Source organism: Helicoverpa armigera, chromosome 11 (genome assembly GCF_030705265.1).
Source record: "Helicoverpa armigera isolate CAAS_96S chromosome 11, ASM3070526v1, whole genome shotgun sequence".
NCBI classification, from domain to species: Eukaryota; Metazoa; Arthropoda; class Insecta; order Lepidoptera; family Noctuidae; genus Helicoverpa; species Helicoverpa armigera.
Window position 1 is genome coordinate 12,526,392 of NC_087130.1, and position 5,707 is coordinate 12,532,098.

Below are 5,707 nucleotides of genomic sequence, written 5' to 3' on the forward strand. Positions count from 1 at the left end.
TTTAAATATTATTTTATTATTTGTCTATTCATTTTAATAAATAAGTATTAAAACGAAAACTACAATCATTTTCGTCGAATTTCAGTTCCTTTACCAGTGCGCAGCGCTCAGGTGATGAGGAGCGGTCCAGATGGCAGAGTGGGCAATGGGGCCAAGTGAGAGACAGCAGGCGCAGCGTACACGGCGGGAGCGGCGTACACGGCAGGAGCGGCGTGAGCGTAGGTCGACACCACCGCAGGCTCAGAAATCACATCAACACGGGACTGGTGAGACACGGCAGAGGGACAGTGTGCACGACGGGCGCTACGAGATGAGCCAGAGAACGCTTCTTAAGGAGATGGGCAAGACCAGCGTGAGCGCCGTACGAGGAGTAACCGTGAGCAGCGTATGCGGGAGCAGCGTAAGCGGCGGCGGCGTAGACGGGAGCGGCGTGCACGGCGTGGGACACGACAGCGGGCTGCTGCGCACGTCCACGCGGGACTGGTGGGAGACGGCGGAGGGAGCCACGGCGAGCACCGGGCGTGCGCCACCACGGGAGCGGCGTAGGCGTGAGACACCACGGGAGCGACGGCGTGAGACACCACCGCGGGGCTAGAGACGACGTCCACGCGGGACTGGTGCGACACGGCGGAGGGCGCCACGTGGGCGACCACGGGAGCGGCGTAGGCGAGGTGTCCCAGGGAGCGCTTCAGGTAGTGCGAGTGAGCGAGGGCGGAGTGGGCCAGGGAGAGGAGTAGGCGGCGTGCGCCAGCACGGAGCGGCGACGACGGAGCTCACGACGGCGGCTGCTGCGCACGTCCACACGCGACTGGTGGGAGACGGCGGCGGGCGCGGCCAGCACGGCGGGCGCGACCACGGAGTGCGCGTAGGGCACACGGCAGCGTGCGCGAGGGGAGCGTAGTGTCCGTCCAGGGCCTTAGCCTGCAGGTGCAGGGCGCGGGCGTTGATCACCTCGGCGGTGTCGAGCGGCCGGCCGTGCGGGTCCAGCACGAGCGCCGCGTGGTGCGCGGGCTGCGCCAGCGGCACCAGGGAGCCGCAAGCCACGGCGCACAGGGCAGTGAACACCACCAGCGTATTCATTTTAACGTGGTCTGTGTTGTGAAATTCGACGATACACAAGATCACTTCAAACCGTGTAACGGCTGACTGATACTTTTCCCTCGGTATTGGACTGTTTATATAGTCCGAGCGGTCAAATTATAAGCTGGGTACATACACGGATCATAATTTCTCAGATGTTAAATTATATTAGGTAGTGAGTAGCAATGTCAAGTGTCATAATGAAAGTTATCAGCCTTGCAATAAGGCAGCTTTGCGAAGTACTTAATCACGCTTCCGACACGGTAGCTACAACTGTGTGGTCATGGCTTATAGGTAAAATAAATACCAATAAAACAAGCATTTATTAAAAGTGCGTCAACGTGTAATACGGATATACAGAGAAAACAATAAAATACCGACAATTAGATATCTAAATATAGTAGAACTAATAGAGCAGTATTTCACAATAGCTTCTGGTATGACTGCAACGTTACATAACGCAGTTGAATTGTCTTTCACTAAGCGCACTAGGTACCTAATCCTTAAGCGTGAATCTATGTCACGCCCTACAACAATGAACTACTTGTAAATGACTATTTGAATCGACATTAGTCACCAGAATGTTATGTTTCTCTGTTCCATCCAATGTGGATATTTTTGACATATTTTCTTACCTTAGAAGTTGTATGATATGTATCAATCTAATATATTTTCACTCACTCTCTCGTGCGCCGGAAAAACATGGAAGTAAGAAGTAAAATACAATAAATAAAATGAAATATGAATATGAGATTCTAGCTGAGAATGACAGAATATAATCAATATACCGCCAAAGTATGTCTTTGAATATTATTCTTGTTCCGTTATATTTTTGATGTAGGTACCTTGATTGAAGGTGGTTACGCAAAATCAAAAGCACATCTTACGTAGATAATAACTGAGCGCGTGTAATTACATATTCTCACGCAAGTCTTGTTTCAAGTTTACTTGAGATCACGAGCTGAATACAATTTGTTTGGTTTTCGTCAACCCTGAAACTAATTAACACGAGTCTTGCTCACCATACGTCATTTTATGTTGCTACCCTGTGGAGTGTAAACGATGACATGAATATAAAATAAACATACATACGTACATACATTTAATGTATTTAAACTAGTTGTTTCAATGTCGAAAGTAAGTCAAGTGCAAGACCTACGCTTGGCCGGTTATTGTTCCATGCATAATTTATCTCTCGCGAGAAAGTATGTACGTTACGTTTTAATATAGGAAAACCTTAATATTCATTAAGGAGGGTTCATGACCTTTTTTCTGCGACCCAAATCATGTGAAGAACTACAGAGTCAACTATAAAGTTATCTTTACTTAAATGTCTCCAAACTAGCATACAGAAACTTCATCAATATTATTTAATTATATATTTACGTATTTACATTAAGTTAATTCGTTAAGCGAAATCTTAGGTAATACAAAACGTTACAGCTGTCCTTACGTCGTATTAAAAAATTACTACTATTTCTGCCAGTGTCACTGACAGACCGAAAAACAACTACGAAAGCAATCAGTTCCTATCTCTCAGACTTCCTTTACGTATGCGGAGACCTTTAGAAATACCAGCACCATATGTTATGCCGCCTACGTACTCAATCACATTACGTACTGGCCAGATGGAAAACTATGGGTTAAGTAGCATCCTTAATGTGTTGAAGTTCTTAAAAGAATGTCATTGAAAAGCATTGTCATGAGTTTAAATTTGGAACTTTTTGGTTGGTAGTATTTGTAATATCATTTCGGGATTTAAAGCTTCTGTTAATTTGAAATGTCTTTGGTTGCCTGTGAAAGCTCTAAAGAGTACCTAATTAAAACTGGCTAGTATTTTAATTATAAAATCTACAATTAACTAAAAAAATATTTTGTTTATCAAGATTAGGTAAATTAAGACGATGTTAATTATTTTGCTAGTAATTTCATAAATAATATAAATTATGTTAATGAAGAAATATAGCTGACCTGAATCCATCGAGTGTATATTATTATATTTTTATTTAATAAAACATACATTTAATTTCGCAATATCGCGGAATTTATTAGACCTAGTTTACATTTTTGTTACTAATTTTTATTGAAATAATTCGTTGTGCAACAAATTGTACATATGTACTTTTATATTTCTTTGTGTTACTTATTTCATATAAATACATCAGCAGACAAAGTCAAAAGAATACGATATTCGAGCAATTCTATTACAATAATAAGGTTATATCATAAAGCTCTGTTGTTCAGCCACACTCTATAGGAGTTCCTTATTTGTTACATTTTCACTGAAAATGTCACAGCGACGCGACGATCTATAGGTATACCAATAAATACTTTATTTTAGATATTATTTTATTTGTTTCCGCTACCTGGCTGGTTAGAATCATAATAATCTATGCGTATAATAAAGAGGATTTTATTTTTGTTTGTAACCAAAAGGCTTCGAAATTACTGAACTGATTAATAAAATATCTGATCACTGTTATGAAACTACATTCTTCCTGAGTGGCACGGGGTAACCGCGGGCGCAAGCTAGTACCTTATAAAAGAGAATAAGCTAACTGTGTAGACATTTCCAAGAATAGATATTAAAAGTGACGTTAAAAAATACTCCTGAATCCATTCTATACATTCGTAGGTGTACTGCTCGTGTAGGAAAATTAAATATAATATCAGTATATTCCGTTTAGAAGAGTCAACAAGTTTTAAAATAAACTGCTTCCCGTAACTCTATTAGCTTTTAACTTGAATCGTTATCCTCACGCGGTTATTTTAGGACTTTCCCAATATCTTCAAGCTCTCACCAGCGCCAGCTAGCACGTTTTCCTTGCAATATCCTTATAGTTTACCGGAACGGTAAAGAATTCTATCATACAGCTTTTAAATCTAAATCTTTATTTCTAAAATCTAAAAATCAATTAAATATAATAGTTACCGAAGAAATAGTTTGGACACACATATTTAGGTATATAAGCTTTTCAAATAGTATTTTGTTATAAATACAATTGATAACTATAAGTTCAACAACATTAGGATAAAATTGATTGTAAATCTTAGATGCCATTACATTTTCACCGCATTGGATGAAAATGCAAGGTATTCGTAAGTGCGATGCTGGGAATGTCCCGCAGCACGGAATCTCTTCTCATCCAAATGAAGTCCCAAGCGATCCATAGTAAGCCGTCTCACAGTGTAGTGCACCAGAAACATTCGAAGGCTTTGAACGTAATAATCTAATGTATAGCAAATAGACACATATTTACAACTTGTAACCTTATATTTGGTATTGAATATAATCGATAATGTTTCATATGAATAGAAATGACATCATTGAAATGAAGAAATCGATATTGTAAATCAAACAAATATCAATTTTGCAGTTAGAAATACACTGATATTTCATAATTGACATTAAACTTGTGCATAAGCATTCATTATCAATTATCAAGGATTTGCATGTAAAATTATATCGAAGTAGGAACTAATATGTAAATCAATTCAGTGAGAATTTCTCAATTGCAGGTGTTATTGCGTTCAATTCGAATCGCACGATATGTCCGGGTACAATTCAATAAAATTAAAGCTATTTTAGAAAAATACAAAAGTCGTTTATTTACAAAATATATATAACACTTTAACTTAACATTTAAAGCACAATACCTAAACATTAATAACATCGGATCCTATCACTCTTGTCGTTTACCAGTAGGAAGCGTAGACGGAGGGGCGTACACTGAGCGAGCTTCGAGTACGGCGGGAGCCACCACATGCTGAGACACGACAGCCGGGGACGACTTCACGTCAACACGGGACTGGTGAGACACGGCCGATGCACCGGAGTAGACAGTTGCCACAGGCGCGTACACGGAGCGAGCCTCTACCACGGCCGCAGCGGGAGCTACCACCTGCTCAGCCACAACGGGAGCAGAGTAGCTGGCGACCACAGCCGGAGAGTGGTGCACATCCACGCGGGACTGGTGAGACACAGCAGAGCCACCGCTGTATACAGCAGGAGCGACCACAGTGCGGGCAGCTACCACGGGCTCAGCGACGACGGGAGCAGCGTAGCTGGTGACGACGGCCGGAGAGCTGTGCACGTCCACGCGGGACTGGTGAGATACAGCTGAAGCACCACTGTATACAGCGGAGCGACCACGGTGCGGGCAGCGACCACAGGCTCAGCGACGACTTCCACTGGAGCAACCACTTCCACGGGGGCGGAGACAGCGACAGCGGGGAAGAGTGCACGTCTACCCTCGACTGGTGCGACACAGCCGACGGCAGGGAGTAGGCGAGGGCGACGTGCCCAATCGACTCTTCTCCGCGCTGGGAGCAGCCACCGCCGCGGCGACAAGAGCGAACAACACCACCAACGATCTCATTGCGAACGAGGTCTGTGTTGGGATCCGAAGATAAAATTTGACGATCACTTCGTACCGAACTCGGTCGACTGATGACCAAATACGAATCGTCCCGCTATTTATACGTATGATAATAATCTACGTATGAGTATCGGAGTTTGTTATTTGGGCGTCTAGGAATACAAAACCGACCGTCCTTGTCGTTGTCTCCTAAATCAGCGGCTGCTTGAAAAGGTCGCACTAGTTGGTACAGTTACGCCTAATGTAGG

At 43.0% G+C, this 5,707-nt stretch overlaps 2 pseudogenes; both read right to left on the reverse strand.

Moving 5' to 3' along the window:
• LOC135117519 (pupal cuticle protein G1A-like) lies at nucleotides 1–1,166 on the reverse strand (annotated as a pseudogene).
• Nucleotides 1,167–4,663: 3,497 nt separating this feature from the next.
• LOC135117516 (pupal cuticle protein C1B-like) lies at nucleotides 4,664–5,544 on the reverse strand (annotated as a pseudogene).
• Nucleotides 5,545–5,707: the final 163 nt, after the last annotated feature.